General features: G+C 39.5%; 1 protein-coding gene across 6 annotated transcripts in view; it reads left to right on the top strand.

Annotated features, from left to right (window-relative positions):
- Nucleotides 1-20,861, top strand: part of NFYC (nuclear transcription factor Y subunit gamma) — a 66,055-nt gene that overhangs the window by 4,019 nt on the left and 41,175 nt on the right. Inside the window, exon 1 of one of the 6 annotated variants that reach the window (XM_061184411.1) lies at nt 9,013-9,283. The exons of 4 other annotated variants lie outside the window; for them this stretch is intronic. The gene's annotated coding sequence lies outside the window, so the exon portion shown is untranslated. Of the gene's footprint in view, nt 1-9,012; nt 9,284-10,307; nt 10,329-20,861 lie in introns of those variants that run through there. One more of the 6 variants, XM_061184412.1, reaches the window with a different exon arrangement.

Below are 20,861 nucleotides of genomic sequence, written 5' to 3'. Positions count from 1 at the left end.
CGGATTCTTAACCACTGGACCACCAGGGAAGTCCCTTAAACAGTGTTCTCTTGACACCATAGAATATGATGAGAAAAAGAAAAACTCTTACATCTTAGCTCGGGAAGTGACCTTTGGTTCTTTCAGGCACACCCTTTGTACTGAGGCCCTGAAGAGTGTGATGACCTTGACAAGGTCATTTCTATGTAAGGGCAGAGCCAAGTGTATGCCAGATTACTGGATTCCCAGGCTAGTGCTCATTCCACTGGACAGCATTTCCTCTCCTGTTGGAAGCATTGACTTGATGGCAGAGGTGACTCTAAGGCACTTTTTTTTTTTTTTTAAATTTTATTTATTTATTTATTTACGGTTGTGTTGGGTCTTCGTTTCTGTGCGAGGGCTTTCTCTAGTTGTGGCAAGTGGGGGCCACTCTTAATCGCGGTGCGCGGGCCTCTCACTATCGCGGCCTCTCTTGTTGCGGAGCACAGGCTCAGCAATTGTGGCTCACAGGCCTAGTCGCTCCGCGGCATGTGGGATCTTCCCAGACCAGGGCTCGAACCCTTGTCCCCAGCATTGGCAGGCAGATTCTCAACCACTGCGCCACCAGGGAAGCCCTAAGGCACCTTTTGTATTTTGACAAGTTTGCCTTATTCACAGGAGGGAGAATAGCAGAGGACATTATTAAGGTCACAGATGACCTCCTTGAGGTTCATTCCAGCCTCAGGCATACAACCTAAGAAGAACATTCCTTAGCCAGCAAGTTGTTCTTTTCCATTCTATTTCTTGTGCTCACAGCAAACTGATTGTGAGTTATCTGATGTCTTACAGTCTCTCTTTTCATTTTGTTTATTCAGTTTTGCATGCATGCACTGTGACTAGTTAGGAAGGCTACAAGGTCATTTTAGTATTTTCCCACAGAGACTCAAAGCACCTAACATAATATTAGTAGATTAATTGTAGGAGGAAATGGATTTGAAATACTTTGGCCCAAAAGTGCCTTTGGGAGGGGCCAGTGTAGTTGCTGACCTTGGAGTCAGACCTGGGAAAGAATTCTGTCTCTGTAAGGTGTTTACCCTCCGTGGGGGGGCCGGGTGGTCAGATTCTTAACCTGTCTGAGCCTTAGTTTCTTCCTTTGTAAAGTAATGGTTAATAATACCTATCTTATAGAGTACTTACTGAAAAATGAATACAGTAGCATATGGTAGGTGCCTGTCACTGAATGGACCTTAATAAGTGAGAGAACACCTCACTTTCTTTTGAGAATAGCATAAAATCTGCCTGACAGCCAATTAGAGCTTCCTTGATGAGGAGGCTTTGTAATCATCTGCTCTGTTATGTACAGTAAGATTTCTACATGGCGGGGGTGGGGGGGCGGGGGGGGGCGGGGGGGTGGGAGCCACTTGACATGAAAGAAATAGTCTAATTTAGTTGTGCTGTTGTGGTTTAGGAGCTGATTTCTAGTGGACAGCTGTGAGGTCAGTATTACTTATGAATCCACAAAGTCATAGGATCATTTGTTTCAGGGTTAGGTTGTTTCCTGATCCCCTCTGTTAATCCCCAGGTGCTGAGTGGTAGTGATTCTGATGAGAAGAAAAAGTCTTCATATTTGCCAAAGAGCAATGATTATTGAAATCAGAACAACCAGTTTTATCATTTTGTCCGGGAAGGGACTTGCATTATAGTCATTTGAAATTTTTTCTAGTTATAGAAATAGTCAGTTGAAGTAGGACTGTCAGTTTGATTTGTAGTCACCTGGGTAACATTTTCTTTGAAGTAAGCAGAAAGACAACATTGTGGAATGGTTCAGGAAAAAAATCTCCCTGCCTGCAGAAATTTTTGCCAGATTGCAAAATTTGCTGCATCCTTCCCACACCTCTCCATGTTTTAGCAGTGATGTACCTGATAGCAGTGAGGTAACCTCTTTACTCATTTTCAGCATGGGAGTTGTATTTTCCATTTTGGTTTAAGTTCTTACTTGTCTGTAGATTGCGTTTAAATCTGTTGTACTTTCTTTTATACAGTGAGAGCTTTCTGATGGATAAACTTAAGGTGCAGTTTTTAGAGAGAGGGACTAGTCTAACCTTTGCATTTGAATGTTTCCATTAGAATAGGTTTAAATTAAAGGTTCAAATCTTCATGTTCAAGGTATATAAGGTGTCCTATTTAAATGAACACCCTTATTTAAAATCAACAGTATATTGTTATAAATCAGATTCAAGAATTATTCTTAAACGCATTCATGAATATGAGCTAAAATAGTGTCTTGAGCAGTAAATGCTTCAGTGACTCATAGGAAATGATATTGGAGCATAGAATATTTTATATCTTATCATTGGCTTAAATTTGTTAGAGTTACTGAAGGTTTTCAAAATCCCCTAATTACTGTTAACCCTGTCCTCAGGGGCTCCAAATTTTCCATCATCTATATGAAGTGAGATTCTTTGCCCAGTGTTAAGAAAACATATCCCCTCACCAGTGGCATGATCTGTCCATTTAAAAGAGAAAAAAGAAAGTACATGCAATCTGAACATTTTTGTCATTTTTAACTGTCTCAAAAACTATTATTGTACCCTGAAGGTAAGTAGCTTAGAATTTGCTCATTATCAAATGACAAAGTTGGGGCCTTTTTAAGAAGCAAAGCATACTCGGTTGGCAGTTATTTGAGAGGCAGAGGATTGCTATTTATGGTGATATTTAATGTCATTTTCATTAAAAAGGGAAATGCCATAATGTGTGTAAAACTCCAACCATTTTTGAAGAATAAACTGACCATTCTGACCAGAATAGACTTGCCTGTGGTCTTCCTTTCATTTCACTAAAATTTGTAAGTGGCTTAGAGCAGCATTTCCCAAGCTGTTCCATTGAACATTAGTTCTTATACAATGCTAATAAGTGTCCTCTGGGGATGAAAAAAGGATCCTTGACAAAGTAATGGGCAACGTGAAATGCATTTCTTTTCTGCAGAGTTAGTATTGAGAACGTTTGTGCTCATATACCTTAACAACCCTTCAAGAGAAAGGATACATTATGCATTGTTTCTCGAACTTATTTGGCCATGGAACCCTGTTTGTGAGAACACCTAATAAGCATTTCATGTTATGACTGGTGTGAAGTGGAGCCCAGTTGAGCAATTCTGGTGTAGAGAGTTTATGAATAAAAAAATGAATCCTTTTGTATAGGATTCATAGTTTGGCCAATAGTGGGAAGGGACTTTTCTGGGAACATATAAGATATGTTTCCAAACTAACATAGACTCTTAGGGATGAATGTGATTTCAAAGGCCATCTAGTCCCATTGCCAATAACAGTAATAATAGTAGCAGCCTCCATCTTTTGGAGCATTTGCTGTTCATCAGTCACTGTGTTGTCCTTCTACATGCATTATTAACCACTGGTCTCTCTAGAGTAGTTTACCATCCATTGGTCTTCATTTATGCTTTGGAGAATATAATTTATTTTTAAAAAACATAATTCAGAATTTATAATCCACTTATGGTCTCATATATTAGTTTACTTTATTCATTTATTTATTGAGCAGCCATTTACTGAGCACCAGCACCATGTTCCTTATTCTAACGATGTTATCATTGCTGAAAATGTTTCTGGGACTTCTTTGGGGATTATCTTCAGAACATCTGTCAGATACTTTCAGATATGTGTCGACATACCTTTTTTTAAACCTTGAAGGTGATTTTGATTTGCTAAATAGCTAACAGTTGTTCAGAACCAAGTCAGGTGAAAGATACGGGTCAGAAGTTACAATCTGGCAGAGCTCAATTTTCTTTGATCTGCTTATACGTTTTTAAAAAAATTGAAACAAAATTGAAAATGGAAAGATTTAACATTAAAACAATCTGGTTTCCTTTTTCTTTCTTTTTTTTTTTTTAAAACCAGGCAAAATGATACTATTTATGAAGCCGTTGCAAGGGTTCTGGAAGACATAATGAGGGTAGTGGCACAAGGAATGGGCATAACGGATGTTCTCTGTGATGCTATTTACAATATTTTAAAATTGAAGACATTGAAATTATTCAGTAATATGGAACTGATTAAAAAATTATATCCATTCAGTGGAATATCATTCAATTATTATAAATGATACAGGTCTGTATTTGATAGGGAAAATTATTCACATTATTTAAGTGAGACAAGATTACAAAACAGTTTGTATAGTAATTTTGTATGGTATTATCTAATATTGGGGGGACTAACTCAACCTCACATCTCATTTACATGAGAAAAAAGTGTATAACCCAAAATACTAATGCTGCTTGATTCTGGCTGCTTGGATTAAAGGTGTTCTTAAAAAAAATACCCCAATCCCACTAACTTATAACAACATAAGTGCAAAACAAACTGCTATATACATCCATCTCATCAGCTTAGTATATAATAAGGCACACAACAAATTTAATAGTCAAATGAATATGGCTTCGTTTCCCCATCTCAGCATATGAGAAGTTCATTTTTCTCTAGAGATTCTCTTCTATGATATTTCCTGGGACCCACAGGTTTGCTTACTAGTCCAAAAGGGTCAGTTAAGGACACCATCAATAAAATGTTCAGGCCGCTGAAGAGCCCAGTTTCTTTGCTGCTCTTTTTGCTTCTGCTGGAATACAGTGTAACCTCCAAGATCAGGTAATCTGGGGTACTGAGCAAGACCCTGTCCTTGGCAGGAATTGTCACGGTGGTTGAGGCCAACTTCTGCCATAACTCTGGTTCTTTAGTCATTCTTCAGGATGCTATATCAGGAGTTATGCTAGCATCAACTTTTTGTGTCCAGGATCTGGCTTTTGCTTCTTTTATTGAATCTGAAGCTCTTACCGCAGTGGACCAGCATTCTTCCATAGCCCTCATCAGTTGGAGATCAGTAGTAGCTGCCCCCTACCACCCCCACCATTGGCTGCGCCGCATGGCTTGTGGGATCCTTGACCAGGGATCAAACCCAGGGCCCTGGCAGTTAAAGTGCCGAGTCCTAACTACTGGACCACCAGGGAATTCCGCAGTAGCTGCCCCTTTAGATGAGACATGCACTCTCCAGTTTTCATCAGTCCCCACTACTCCCTGTTATTTCACTGACACTATGGCTAGGGTCAGGTGTGATTTATATCTCTGTACTGAGCACTGAGGATATATGTAGATATAAATAAGACACAGTTGCTGCCTTCAAGAAGCCTTCCTCTGGTAATAGAGACATGATAAAAAGTAATTATATGATAGGTGCTATAGTCAAGTGTATATTTAAATATTAATTGAATACCTACCACATGCTAGGTATTAATGCTGAGTGCTTTAACTCATTTAAGCCTCAACACTTCTGTGAGTTGGTGTTATTTTTTCATTTTACATGAAGAAAATGAAATGTTACTTGTTTCATTTTACACATGAAGTGAGCTCAGAGATGGTTAAGTAACTTGGCCTAGGTCATACAGCTAGTAAGTAGGTAATTGTGATTCAAAATCAATTTTCTCACTAAGCGCATCAGTTCCCACCCTGCCTTCTTTGGGAGCATTAAAGCTTGACCCATGTAACCACATGCACTCATTTTGTCTCAGGGTGTTTATTAGGGCAAGATGATGCAATTGTCTGGTGTAGAGGGCTGTTGAGATGCAGGACCGGGGAAGAATATGAGTTAGAATCTCAGAGATCCAATGAGGCTCTTAGTCCACAGTAATGACAAGCTAGAGAAATCTATCCTAAGTGAGAGTGCCAGATGGAAATTCTAGGATAACTTGAGTTATCTTCCCACTAGTGGCTTGAATTCTACTAGGGTGACTGTTGATGAGAAATAGGGGTTGAAGTGTTTTTCTTGCAAACTGCCAAGAACTAATAAAAAGTATGCCAAAGACCTTCACAAAGTATCAAGAGACATGTTTGGTTTAATCTGGTACATCAAAAGCAGAGTGCCAGTGCGGGGGACACGGGTTCGAGCCCTGGTCTGGGAGGATCCCACGTGCCGCTGAGCAATTGAGCCCGTGAGCCACAGTTGCTGAGCCTGCGCGTCTGGAGCCTGTGCTCCGCAGTGGGAGAGGCCGCGATAGTGGGAGGCCCGCGCACCGCGATGAGGAGTGGCCCCCGCTTGCCGCGGCTGGGGGAGGCTCTCGCACAGAGACGAAGACCCAACACAGCCATAAATAAATAAATTAAAAAAAAAAAAAAAGCAGAGTCAAAGGGTAGGCTTTTGGAACAATAACCAGACTTCAGCCAGGATTGGTGGTGAAAGGCACGGATTTCCAGCATAAAAACTGGGGAAGAGTTTTTAGTAGCAGCTGGGAAGTCCTCCTGTACTGCCCTTTATGGCTCAGGAGTTTCTTTCTGCAGGGTTGCAGGGTATGCTGGAGATAGAAGAGAGACATTGCTTTCTGGTAGCTTTGGGGCCCTAAGGAGCTAGGCCTTTCTGAATCTTAACCGCTGCATAAAACAAGAAATTTGGATTGGATGACCTTTAGTACTTTACATTTTTTTTTCATTGCTTATTCAGACATGGTACAGTATACTTTATATATGCTGGCTCATTTAATCCTTACAGTGGCTCTGTGATATAGATGGTAATAAACATATATTAAGATGAGGAAACTGAGGCTCAGGGTTAGCCCAGTGTCATACAGTTAATAAGTTGAGGAATCAGAATTTGAAACTAGCTCTGCCTGATTTCCAAGTGTTTATTGTTTTGCCGTAGTGACACTAATTAATGATCAGTGATGTGAACATGTTTTCCATATTCCTGTGCCTCTCACCCTTCAAAGGAGCTTCTTTACTTCCTTGCAGCTGACTTGACCCCCAGTGTTGAGGTTAAGAGAGGCCCTAGTGTGAATAAGGCACACAACTGGCCTGTTGGCTTTCTGCCTTCTCTTCCGAGGCTGGTAGCTATTCAGAATCTGTGATCTAAACTTTTCAGAAAAGAACTACAATACCTGTAACTCTGTGTAGCTTCAGGAATCATCCAACAGCGCACCCTGTTAGCATAACTAAGCTCTTATTTAGATGCCATAGTGAAATTGCCGTGCATTTCCTTAATATTTTAATGTAAGGTGTTTTTAATGATTTAGTTGTTTCAAGTCCTTATAAATTATACAAGTGATTTGCTACTGGTTAAATGTTTCTAGTAGTTTAGTAATAAAATTTGTATCAACTTATAGAGTGCTGTTTGTCAGATACTTAGCTAGATCTCTAACCAACATATCAAATTAAACATTAGTCGAATTTGTAATTTTTAAATTAGTGAAGTTGGGTGTAATGATTTATGCTACCTATACATACAGTCAGGCTCTATCTGTGAATGCTGAACTCAGATACAGAGGGCCAGCGGTATTAACACCATTTAATATAAGGGACTTGATCATCCTTAGATTTTGGTAAATGCAGGGGTCCTGGAACCAGTTCCCCATAGATACCAATGAAGGACTGTATGTGACACCTGAGAATTTCCTTGGATGTGCCCTGAGGTGCTCCATGTCTTGGTAAGCAGTGTAGTGCCATGGGAAGAGTACCACCCGAAATGGGACCTGAGTTTGACTCCTAGATGAATGGCTAGGGGCCAGTTGCTTAACTTCTCTGCACCTCACTCTTTCTCTAAGAGAAGTTAATATGGCAAAGTGATTGGACAGTCTGCCTTGCTTCTATTTCAGGGACCTGCTGGATCTCTGCATATGCCTATAATGACCGCTCATGTAAGATCAACCAAGGTTTTTCTAGAAAAGGTCTCATCTACCTGGCAAAACAGTTATGTTGTTTAGTCCTGGGATACTTTGCTTTGATGAGAGGAAGCAGATATAAGGAGATTGTTAAAGGCCTCAGGTGATAGTGAGGTGTTTCTATTTGAATATTAAAAAAATATATATTAACTGATTTTCACCATATTAGGAGGCTCCTCTTAAAACCTAAACAGTTGGGCCCACAATCCATAAACAAGTCTTTGACTGCCACTGGTTAAACTTCAGCACCCCAGAATGTCTTCAGTAACCACGATACTTATAATCTCTCTTGAGATCACCCCTGCTGCTTATTCTTGAAAATGTGGTAGAAAAGTTTATCTTCTATGATATCAAAACTCTGTTATATTAAAAGCTAATCAGCAACATTTTATAACCACCCTAAATAAATTAGTTAATCTGTCAAACTATATTGTGTTTTAAACAATATATTCACTGATGTTCACTCATCTTTGCCAATTTTTTTCCCCCTTTATCATTATATTTCCCTCTTGGGTTCCTGGTAGACTTTTTGAAAATGCCACTGTCCCTGTCACTAACTTCATACATTATCCCAGAATTTTCCTATTTAGATTAGTTTGTATTTCAAAATAAAGGGATTTATTACACATCGTGGTACTAATGTGTGCTTTTAAAATTACCATGGACATAATGATAGATGCCTTTTTGGAAATCTTGCAAACTATTGTATGACCATTGATATCACTCTTTGTTACTTTAAAGAAGCTGTATTTTCTTTGGTGACATTGGATTTAGCCCACCCAGTTTTCTTTTTCTTCTTCTGTTAATGCTTAACAGAAAACTGAAGATAGTTAAGTCACAACTTTCCGACCTTGTGCACATTGCTTCTCTGGTTTACTGCCATAGGATACTGTAGCAGTATCTTACAGACATCTCTGATGGCCAATCAGCAGCAGTTAAATTACCTTAAATTTTTTAAATGGAACTCTGACAGCCAATAAGAAATCCTTTGGGTGGGAACTGTAACAACCCTGTCGCATGATTTTAAGAAAAATTCTAAATTTTCAGTATCTTCTGTTTTGGAAGCACATGTGGCCCTAGTGCATCTGCTGTGTGCACTTGCCAGCATTTTGAAGCCTTAAGTTCCTCGTAGTTTGAAGTCTGGATCTGACCCCTGTTCTGCTTCTCAAGGTAACTTTAAAACAGGAAGTGTACAAAGGAGGTAACTGATGACGTGAACAGCCAATCATGGTTTTGTGTTCTTAGCTGATAAAGCAGCTCAGCCAATAGGACCACTCTGGAGGCAAGGTTTGGTGTCAAATAGCATGCTAGATTGAATGCCTTTGACTGTTAAAGTGGAAGGAGGCTGCAGGGCTTCATTGGAGCCTCGGAGTTTTTCACTGAGGCAGGGGTCAGCTGAAAGACAAAGAAAAATGGCGAATAGTTTGCTGGGGGGTGGGGGGACAGCTGTTCGGGTTTTCACTGGAGTGGACATTCCAGACTCAGGTTTCTGCATCTCCTGCTGCCTTTTGTTTCCTCCGTCCTTTTTTGGGGGGGAGGGATAGGAGTGACTTAAATTCTCCCTGTCCGAGGAGATATATATAACTACATGTAAAATTAATGCAGTTCCCGGTAAGTTTAATTCTTTGTTTTGTGTTAAAATGGTAGAAACTGTTTAGCTTCAGAGAGTGTAGACAAGTTGCACTGTTTCAGAAAATGGCCACTTTACATTCCATGCATACCTTTTGGTGCACCTAGAATACCTTGCTCTGTTTAGATTTTGCATGCCCTTCAACTAGGATTTCTTTTCCTAGTTGAGTATTGACTAGAGCAGGTACATGAAGAAAGGCTAATCATTTTTCAGGGGCACACAGAAGCAAAGCACTTTCTCTTTGCATTCGGTAAACTTATCTGTTTTCCAAATAATTTTCCTTTGTTCAAGTGCACTGAAGCTTTCCTACAGAATAAGCTGAGTTGTTGTAAGACTTTTTCTGTTTCCATGCACTTTGTTGACATTTGTGTTTTCAGAGGTGGAAGCAACACCATTGCTGTTCTAAATTCGTGTGAAAATATGATTTGCACTGATGTAGGTTCTAATGGTAAAGGCCCACATGCCAGTATGAAATTCTCCCATAACTTTCTTGATTTACCTGTCTGCTTCTAGATTCTAATAAGTACCGATTAATTAACAATCTTTGTTTTAAAATGCACATTTTAGCTTATAATGCTGGTTAGAAACATCTCCACTATATTGACAGTGACAAGAGCAGATCTTTTTCTGCCAGTTTCACACATTTTGTCAGGTGTTGATTTGGTTCCTTTAAATGATGTGAGCAAAATGCTTTTCATTTTCTATATGATATCTTTAAAATCCTAATTTACCTGCAGTTTGTGAATAGGAAAGTTAAGAGTACAGGCACCCTGTCTTTTGCCCTTGGTATTTTTTTTTCCCCCTTTAGGGATATGAAACTAATGTAGGTTGCTGGCTAATCGGTAACCAGCCTATTCTTGTGAATAGTGAAATCTTCCATGCCGTGTACTAAGATCTATAATACACTTGATTTGAAAAAGCAGTTCTTTGTTTTCTTTTTATTTGCAAATATGGAATGAAGGTCATTGGAACATTCCTGCAGCAGACTCAGCACGGAGCAGTGAACTGGCGGCACTCAGCCTTCGGGTAGGGAAGAGGAGCAGGCCCTGTTAGGGGAGAAGTTTGGAGGGTGTTGGTTTGCCTTCCCCTTGAGTAAAGGATTTACCTGAGAGGATCGATAGGGGTTTAGATTTTGGGCTCTTGGAATTGGAGTGGTGTAGCAGTCAAAGTTGCTAGATGCAGGCCTCTGTCGTTGCTCGCAAAAGTGACCTTGAAAAACTGCCGAGGAGTTGAAAGATTGAAGGACAAAGTTTGTTTATGCAGATTTGGACTGAAAAGCTGTATTTAAGATGAAAAGAAGCTGTACTTCTGATGTTCAAGTCCAGTGGTTAGTAGGAATATGTTATAGATTCAAATTAGGAGTTTTCAAGCAATAAGACAATGGGGCTGTATTCATTCTCTCCCACTCTTCTTCATTCCCTCCCCCCAGCAAAAAAAATTTAAATCCTTTTGGTATGATAGTTGAGTGAACTGCCTAACAGATTCAGAATTCCTTGCATGCTACCTTGTCTTCTATGTAATCTAGAGGGTTCTTAGTGAAGAATGGTATTTCAGGAGTTCAGGGTAGTTATGTTTGTGAAACTTCTTTTGGGAAATTGGAATGCTTATGGTAAGAAAACAGTCATTTTGAAAAAAAAAAAAAAGGCAACGGTCATTCTGGGAAGTTAAGTCCTAAGAGAAAGGCATATGTGTTAAAGATTACGTTTTAACAGTTAATTATTTTAACTTAAATTTATTGTTTACAAGTCATTGATCTATATGTTACTAGTTACTCCAGTTTTTAATAATGGGATTTAAACAGTTGTAGATACTGAATGAGCCTATTGGCCCTGGGAGAAGGCCTGGAGCGGGGGAGGCAGAAAGGTAAATGGCTCACAGAATGAGGCCTAGATAAAACTCTTTAAATTAAGAACTTTGTGGATTTAGCTTCTTGGAAAGATACGTAGCTACTGCCTCTAGCCTGGGTTCTTAACCTTCTTAGGGTCATGGACTCTGAGAATCTGCCCTACTACCTGGGAAAGTGCACATAGGCATGCCTATGCAGAGCCCCTGGTGACTAAGATATTTTCCAGTATATGTTGAATGGTGTTAATATGATCTCCTCATTTAACACTTTAGCCAAATAAATGTTTCCCAGAGAAATGAAGAAAACTCTACTTCCATAAGGAGCAAAGACCTACAGCTAACTATAACTTAGGCTGGAGGGTGGGTGCGTGTGTTGGCGGGGGAGACTTAGATGGGGTCTGAGATTTGGATATTTATTTACTCTGATTACATTATTTGAGGCAGCATTGTGCAGTAGCAAAAGCAGGAGACCTGTGTTCAGCTATCACCAGCTTTGTGAGCTTGGGCAAGTCAGCCATTTAGTGTCAGCTTCCTCACATGTAAAAATGGAACCTAAAAATAGCACCTTTCTATTTAGTGGTGAGTCTCAAATGAGATCATGTATGTCAGAGTGCTTTGCAAGTTGTGAAGTACTGCATTAACGTTAGCTGTTACTAGTCTAAACTAGGGGTTAAATGCCTATGGAGTTAGGTGTGACATCAAAGAGAAAATGCCATTATTTTAATATGTTTACAAAAGAGTTTGTTTAAACCTGGTACATCTCTTTTTAATCTGGTTTCACATACCTTCACCTGCATTTACCTGTTTATGCTGACAGGACCCTGTGTAATGCAGACATTGAGACCATCAAACATTCCTTTACCAAGATTCCTATGGAAGAATTTTAACCCTTCTGTCAAAAATTAAGGGCCTCTTAGAACAAGATGAAATGAGAACACTGATATTTTTAAAACCCTTGTTAGATTTAGGAACCTCCCAGAATAAAAAGTGGGAACCTGTTCTGATTGGATACTAAGATTTGCAATATAATGCAGGTAGGTTGTGATATTTTCAGATGTTTACCAAGCAGGGGTTAACATTTTTAGTTTGTGTACCAAATATTTATAAAGTAAACGGGAGCCACTTTTTGTTTGCTTTGTGGTCATATGATCTCTTTTCTGTCAGTTTTCAAACTTGGGAGGTAGTTTTAGCTTGCAAAGTAGTAGTAAGCTAGTAAATGTTGGGATGAAGACTTTAAAAAAAAATACTTGGTCTCATCAAAATATAAATGCGGGAATGAATTTCTCACAGTTGATACCTATTGTGAGATACATTTCCAGGGTAAATGGCGGGAACCCATGGGGGTTTCTTTCTCACCCATTTTACATGCCTGGTGTCATCTATTTTTAGGGTTCCCCCACCCCCACTGGGGGTGGTGGTAGTGGATATTTTGTGATCTATTTGATTTCCTGTCCTATTAAGTAATTTCCTCTCAGGCATGGTCAGTCAGCATTGATGTCTGCCTCCTTTCTGTGCATTGAAAGAATCATAAGAAGATGGAATAAGGTTTGGCAAAATTGGCATTGACCTCTGCAAATAAAATTCTAGTTCAGGGATGTGTATGTTTGAAAACAGCAATCATGGTCACTGGGAACTTTTTGTTCCTAAAACAAGATGGGAGTCTCCTTTTAAAGAAGCTATATACTTTTGTGGAGGCTCCAGTAACCCAAAAAGCATTTTTAAAGCTAATCATTTATACATGGTCTTCTTTGTGAAAGAAGTTATTTTTGCCTAGCCCTATTCCCAATAAAATATGCATACAGAGTTTATATATTCTTAAGTTAGCCTAATGGAAATTATTTAGGGATCTAGCCTAGTTCCCTTGTTGTAAAGTGGGGAAGTTGAGGCCCAGAGAGGTTAGTTGTCTCAGTCTTTCAGCTTTTTAATGACTGGCCTTTTTAGTGGCTGGTCAGAGATTCAACTCCTGCTTAGTTCATTCTATGTTTCTTTTATTCCTCTAGGCTGTGTTTATTTCTTATTTTTCATATGTGTCTTCCTTTTTGGTACATCTGTACAGGTTTGCTCTTTGAACACAGAAGGAACAGAGAGAAAGTGGGCCATGGAAGAGGTTCAGAAGTCTTCATGTGGAGTCTGGTGGTTAGAAAGTCTTCTGTGGCAGCAGACTTACTGTCCCTTTTGGGATCTGAAGATCTCTTGCCTCAGCCAGTTGCTTATTCAGAAAGCTGAGAATAAGCTAGGAAGCTAATGGTACCCACCTGGCTAAGCTGTCCCAGAGAGCTGGGTCACTTATATGCATTACAAGGAAGTAAACTAAGGTACACAAATACAACACCTGCATGCCAGTTAGTCTTGTTGTTGTTGTTAACACACCTCAAGAACAAGCTAATTCCCAAACAAGTTAGGGCCTGCTTCTTCGAGTGTGTCCTTAAAGCCAACCTGTATTTAATAAACAGAGATCCCAGGATCATTTTAAGGATTTGACAAGACTGAAATAGAAATCATTGTCTGTATACTCCCAAAATAATATTTTAACTATGCTAACTTTAATCTTTACTACCAGCAAAGTAGTATTATGTATCTGCACGTGTGTGTGTTTGGGTAGTTGTAGGTTTCATTTTTGTTCTTATTTTGCATATTCTCTGGTAGAGCATAATCTACTTGAAATTTTTAAATTTTTCTCTTTTTACCACTTTCATATATTTGAACAAAAAGTACAGCTTATTGAAAGAACAAGAGCTTGAATGATGTAACTTATGTTATATTTAAGTCCTGAGGTATACTGTGACTGAAAATTATAGTAGACGCAGCTGGATGGTATCTACCTCATGTCTGCATTTTCCAGAAGCTTAGTTTTCTTTTTACTCTGTTCTTTCTGCTGCCTCTGTTGGGCCTGGCTCTTTAGAACTTAGATTCTATTTGCATTATCACCCTTATCTTCCTGTCACTCCCCTTGGCATCCCAAAGCCAGACTCCACTGTTCAGTAATTGACCAAAAGTTTTTCTCCAAGAGTATTTACTATAAATTAAATTACAGTTCTACACCCTGCAGTGAAAAAGGGCAGTTGAAGGATAAGAAATGAAGGTAAATTCCAGTGTAAAGGCAGAACTAAAGGAAAAAAAAAACCTTGTAAATGTTTAACTTTAAAGTGGCATAACATAGCTTGTGACCTTCTGTTCCTTAGTTCAGAGGAAGAAGGGAGACTAAAATAACCACAGCAAACAGCAGTGCTGATTCACTTGGTTATCCTTTTTTCTTGGGGGTACTGTCATTTTGGTCTGTCTCCATAGTTTCAATTACATAGAAAACTAAAGAGAAGACCCTCTTGACTGGAAATATCCAGACACAATGAATTTTTCCTTTATCTACCTAAGCTATATAGTTCTTACCATTGAGAAAATACTAAAGTTGGACGCTTTATAGTTCTTTCACTAATTCACCTGCATGCATGTCTCATTTATGTGGAGATTTAAAAAATGTATACAAATAAAATTTTACTACAGGATCTAACAATTTGATAGGGGAGACAGGTGATGTATATCAAGTATATGAAACTGATATGGAAAGTACAAGCAAAGGACACAGAATTCAGAGGAGGGGAGACCTTTTCTTCTGGCTTAGGAATGAAGGAAGGCAGTTAACTGGGTGTTGGACTCAGGGAGGTAGGCACATGGGCACTTCAGGCATGGGGAACAGAAGGAGGAAGGTCATGATTCAGAAAGTGTAGTGTGGGCTGAAGAGAGCAGTAAATGGTCTAGTCTGCTTAGAACATAAGGAGATGAGTTAGGGACAGGAAGGAGTGGCAAAAGAAAGAAGTCTGAAGAAGTAAGTTGGGGTCAGATATTGGAGGGCCTTGACTGCCAGGCTAAGAAATTTGAACTGTCTCTGCTTGATAATGGGAAACCATTGGAGATTTTGGGTAATAGGTTGATGTGGCATTATCAGAGCTGTGCTTTTATAAGATGTATTAAGCATCATTATGTAGAAATGAGTAGAGGACAGTAGAAACAGTGAACATTATGCATTGAGTTCACATACTAGGTTCACAATCCTTAGGATTATTATGAGGGTTAAAAGAGATAGCAGTGTAAAAGGCTTAGAACCATACTTGGCACACAGTCCTAAATGAATAGCATTAGCTATTACCGTCATTCTTTATTATTACATGGAAGTGATGAGAACCTGAACAGAGATAGTGGCAATGTGAAGAAAGGTCAGGAGATGGACACTGTTATTACAAAGTTTAGCAGTTGATTAGAATTGAACAGAGTCTAGGATGACTCAGATTTCAAGCCTGGGAAACTGGAGGATAGAAACAGAAAAGTTAGAAGGAGCAGGTTTGGGGAAAGAAGATAGATGTAATTTTAGACAAAAGGAGTTTGAGTTCTGGGTGGCTTTCCAGTTGGAGATGTTTAGCAAGCAGGACTGGAGCTTTGGAGAAGTACCAGAATTGGTAACATATGTTTGGAATTTAAGCTTATAAAGATCATAGCTGAACCTGGAGAATGGATGGGAGAATCAAGGGAGAGGATGGGCAGAGGACCAGAAGAATAAAGCTTCTTGTTAATGATGGAAACGCAAAAAAGTTTGGCCCCTGAAGTTGAGACATCTAGAAATGAGCATGGCGGAGTCCTCTAGGTCAGTGTTCTCTAAGCTCTTTTGATTGTGCACCCCTATTATCTGAGTGTGCAGCTGTCATATATGAGTTAGTATTCTTTACTCTAAAAAGTCACTTGTTCTGTTTTGGAATGTTAATTTAGTTAAAACTAGAGAATATCTATATCTTTCCTTATCTAGGGAAACATAACAAAGTGAAGGTATCGCTACCAGCCCACATTTTCCTCTGAATACTTAGAGTATCCGTGCGTGATACACGATCTTGTCACAAGTTAAACTGAGCGAGGATATCAGTATCAGCCCATAGGTTAAATATTCAGAAAGCTAATACTAACACATTTTCTGTGTGTGCCTTGATATGAAAAAGATTAGAAATACTGCCCTACGATCTGGCCTTCACTTTTTCTGAAGAAGTACAAGTATTTCCTTGAAATGTTATGCATTAGCTCCTTGAGATTAGTTATGTATATGTTTATGTCTGTGTGTGTGCATGCATAACCTCAAGCTTTCTTGTTTAAGCTCTAAGTATACACCCACATCTCCATCCAATGCAAAGACTTTTTTTTTCCTGAGTTGCATCAGGCTTAATCTTACTGGTGTTAGCTTTGTAAAGTCTTAAATGACAGCATTCTGCATGAAGCCAGCCATAAATACACAAGTAGGAATTTGGCAACATTTACTTAGCAAGTAATTTATATACACATGGTCATGATAACACTGAAGAGCAGCACACACAATAAATTACCAGGAATAGGATAGCCTCATCTGTAGGATTTAGCAGATTTCTAGGCTAGGTATGTTGTAATTATCCTCAGTCTAAAATAAAGGCAATAAGAAACTTTTCACTAGAGAAACAGTGGTAAATTTCCAGCCATCTTACTTGGTTATTTATATCTTGAACTCCATGATTATTTCTCTCCTGGTAATAAATTGGCCAAATGCCCATGAAACTACCCTTGAAGGTAGTTAAGCAATGTAATGTGTTTGTATGAAACATAGTACTTTGCAGTTAATGGAGTGATTTTTAAAGTTTTTGTCAAACAAGATAGGTGAACACAACCCTCTTTTCAGAATGAAACATAGTGCAAATAGATTATATACTAGTATGAGTACTACCAGTATGTTGGGAAATTGTCTTGTGTTAATCCTAAATTCACTAAGGTCAGATAACTAGTTGAAGGATTTCCAAATAGATATGAGGTTAGAATTGTGTTAGGTGTTCTATAGTGTTCTTTTCTTCCTTCCTCCTTTCTTTCTTCGTTGGGTCTTCGTTGCTGTGTGCGGGCTTTCTGTAGTTGCAGTGAGTGGGGGCTACTCTTCGTTACGGAGCACGGGCTTCTCATTGCGGTGGCTTCTCTTGTTGCGGAGTGCGGGCTCTAGGCGTGCAGGCTTCAGTAGTTGTGGCATGTGGGCTCAGTAGTTGTGGCACACGGGCTTAGTTTATCCGCGGCATGTGGGATCTTCCCGGACCAGGGCTCGAACCCGTGTCCCCTGCATTGGCAGGCGGATTCTTAACCACTGCGCCACCAGGGAAACCTATAGTGTTCTTTAGCTGTGCAAATCTATACTTTATGGTATGTATTGGGCACCTCTTATATTTGAGTTCTTATCTTGAACCACAGAGATTGATATTTTTAGATGAGTCATGGTGTTCTTAAATAATCAGTTGCTTTGTATTTCTTAGCTGTGATTTATAATCTTAGTTTTATCCCTAGTAAGGTAGTTGGAACAGGGATTTTGATTCTGAGAGTAATGGCTGCGTAATTAGAATAACATTGTCACCATGTTCACAGTGTTGCAAAGGCTGTAATTTTGAAACACTGCATAGAATTTAACCAGATGATTGCTCCTACAAGTGTGCAGCTATGAAAACAGCTCCAGTAAGGGGGGCTAGGCTAAGACTATTCCTCTGAACTATAGTGAAAAGATAGAGTGACTTCTCATCACCAGGCCCCCAGAGAGTGAACTTGATCTACTGGACCTTTTTATCTCTCCTCTTGGTTGGTGACCAGATATCCCCAAGTCCCAGTCCTTGTGGGCAACTGCAGCTTTAACAAGCTTGAAAAACTTAAGCTTTCCACTTCGAAATGTGTAAGAATCTGACATCTTGGCATTTTGGAGTACTTTATTTATTTATTTATTTACCTATCTATCTATCTATCTATGGCTGCATTGGGTCTTCGTTGCTGCATGCTGGCTTTCTCTAGTTGTGGTGAGCGGGGGCTGCTCTTCCTTGTGGTGCGCGGGCTTCTCATTGCAGTGGCTTCTCGTTGTGGAACACGGGCTCTAGGCACTTGGGCTTCAGTAGCTGTGGCACGCAGGCTCAGTAGTTGTGGCTCGCAGGCTCTAGAGCACAGGCTCTGTGGTTGTGGCACACGGGCTTAGTTGCTCCGCAGCATGTGGGATCTTCCCGGACCAGGGATCGAACCCGTGTCCCTTGCATTGGCAGGCAGATGCTTAACCACTGTGCCACCAGGGAAGTCCCTGGAGTACTTTTTTCCAGGAGAATGATCAGGAAAACTAAAGATAAAAGGCTTGATGGATTTATGTTCCAGGCTGAGAAGATCCACAGGTTCTTAAATTCTTAGTTCTCTACTGAGTTATCAGTTCTAAAGAGGGAAGAGAACATGCCGTGAAAGAGCACAAAACTGAGAATAAGGGCATATGGGTTGTGGTTCTGGCTCTGGCATATACTTGCCCTGTAACCTAAGGCAAGTCCCTCAGTCTGCCTGGATAAAGTATCTTTATCTGTCAGATGGGAATATTAGTACCTGTGTTGTGTTTGTAGTGAAAAACAAACGAGATAATGTAAAGAAAGCTACTTTCCAAAGTGTAAAGCATGTACAAACGCAAGGGATTAGCATAACCATCTCAGTTGCTTTGCATTCTTTGAAGTGATCTTTACATTCTCTGTTCCTGACAGCTGTATACACGGAGGTGGGAGATTTAGAGTTTGGTTGACTTGGAGGATTTGTTTATTCTCATGTCCTTTCTTGCTTGCTTTTTTTTAACTTTCAAATCAATGCTAAAAGACACTAAGCAGAGGGGAGAATTCAGTGTGTCTGTGAATCAGCAGAATCCATATAGCCAAATCAATACAGCCAGGCTCTTATTGACACTCTTATAACACCCTCCAGGTTTTTAATCGAGAATTCTCCAGTATTTAGATGGATTAACTCACCACAATATTCCATTTTCCAGTGGAGTCTATGATTAGATAATTATGTACATTTCTGCTACATTTTCTAAAGTAGAACAGATTTCTCCCCATCCCCACTCTTTTTTGACTTTTCCATTGTATTACTACCAAAGGTCATTGCACAGCTGAGCCCAGGTACTTGAGAAGGGATTTCCCCGTATGCACATTTCAAAGAAAAGAACCCAGGGTAAAGTCAAAGATACTTGGGGTCTTGAAGTAGTTCTTGAGGAGCTTGTATTTGTTTATTCAGTAGATGTGTCCTATTCATAGGTGCTACTGACTGTCCCCACTATGTGCAAGGCATGTTTCCCTTGAGGATGTGTCAGAAACAAAGACAGTTACATAAGAACTGGGGAGAAAATAGGAGCATGGAAATTTTAGGCTTAAGAAATAATGTGTCTAATAATAATAATATTCAATATACGTCTGAAGAAAGTGACTATGATAATTGTAGAAGTAGGTTTTATTGGGTGCCAGGAATGGTTTCTTGGGGAGAAAAAACTTTAGTGGTCACTGGGTATATTTATTTCTTATAGTTGTGCGTACTGTGAGAGCAAGCTTCTTATCAGTGCTAGTCCCGAAAAACTTTTAAAAGTTGGTTTCAATCCATGAGATAGTCTCAAAAATTACTGCTTTCAGAACATATCCCCTTTACTCCAAGATCTTGGATGGAGATAGAAGCAGCCAGAGCTCTCTTCAGAGCTCAGTGTTCTGTTGAATCTTTTTCTTGGTTGGTGGGGCCAGATGGGGGAGGATGCTGCCTAGACTTCAGGTCTCCTCTGCCTTCCTTCTGCAAGACAAAACAGCCACATACTTCTAGCTTACAGAAGTCTGAGGTGTACAAGGAGACATGTTCTAAGAATTTTTATATTTTTGGATTTGTCTAGAGGGAGAGCCTGCATGGCTACTGATCATTGACATTCCCAAGGATTTAAGTTAAGAGCATTCCTAGTCATTTCCATCTTGAATTCTTTATTTGGAACTAGTACATTCATTCTAAATTTAATAGTTTACAGGGCTTTAAAAATTATTTTATGCTTATAAAAGAGATGGAAGAAGATTTCTCACTGCATTTGTTTCCATGCATCTGATGCAAGACTCTTAGGACACATGTTAAAAATAAAGTAAGTAGTCTAAATTAGAGAGAGAAAGAAGCAAATTAGGTTACTTGTTACAGTACATGAGGGAGATTTGTCTTTGGGCTTGGTACTGTGTTTGAGACTATTCAGGCCAGGAGTAGATGTCTTGTCTAGCTCTGAGCAGTGATTTTGATATGCCATCTGGCATTTATATGATGCTTGGTATTTTTCAAGGCCTTCTAACGTGTCTTTCCCATTTGTGTGCTGCAGCTGCCCTGTGAGGTGAAAGAGGCCTCAAGAAGTTAAGTGACAAGTTAGTAGCCAGAGAGCAAGAACCTCCAGATCCAATACATTTTATTTATGTATTTACCCTGTACTTTACTGCCCCCCACTGTTTGCTGCTGAGTATTCATAGGTGCTACTGACTGTCCTAGAGACAAGCAAGAGGGAAGGATAAAATAGAAAAGAGTGATGGAGCAAGGAGAGAGACAACAGAGAAATAAGAGAAGGATGTTTATATGATAGGAGATAGCAGTGCCATTAGCATCTTCTGTGATTGCCACAGAGATTTTGTGACCAAGTGGATAAAAATGATCTTTTGGGTTGAGGGTTTGAGTCAGTGATCCAAGCCGACTGCTCATCTCCCTGGACGGTTTGAACATACACATACCTTAAAGCAACAAAAAGTGAGAATGAACAAGCTGTACTAAATCAAGAACAGAATTTTAGAGCTTTTGTATTTCCAGCTGCACCATTTACTATATTGTGACCTTGAGCAGGTGACGTAAGATACCCAATCCTCGGCTTGCTTATCTGTAAAA

The sequence above is a fragment of the Eubalaena glacialis genome, chromosome 3 (genome assembly GCF_028564815.1).
Source record: "Eubalaena glacialis isolate mEubGla1 chromosome 3, mEubGla1.1.hap2.+ XY, whole genome shotgun sequence".
In the NCBI taxonomy this organism is placed as follows: Eukaryota; Metazoa; Chordata; class Mammalia; order Artiodactyla; family Balaenidae; genus Eubalaena; species Eubalaena glacialis.
Note: the sequence above shows the minus strand (reverse complement) of the source record. Positions and strands in the feature narration are given on the sequence as shown.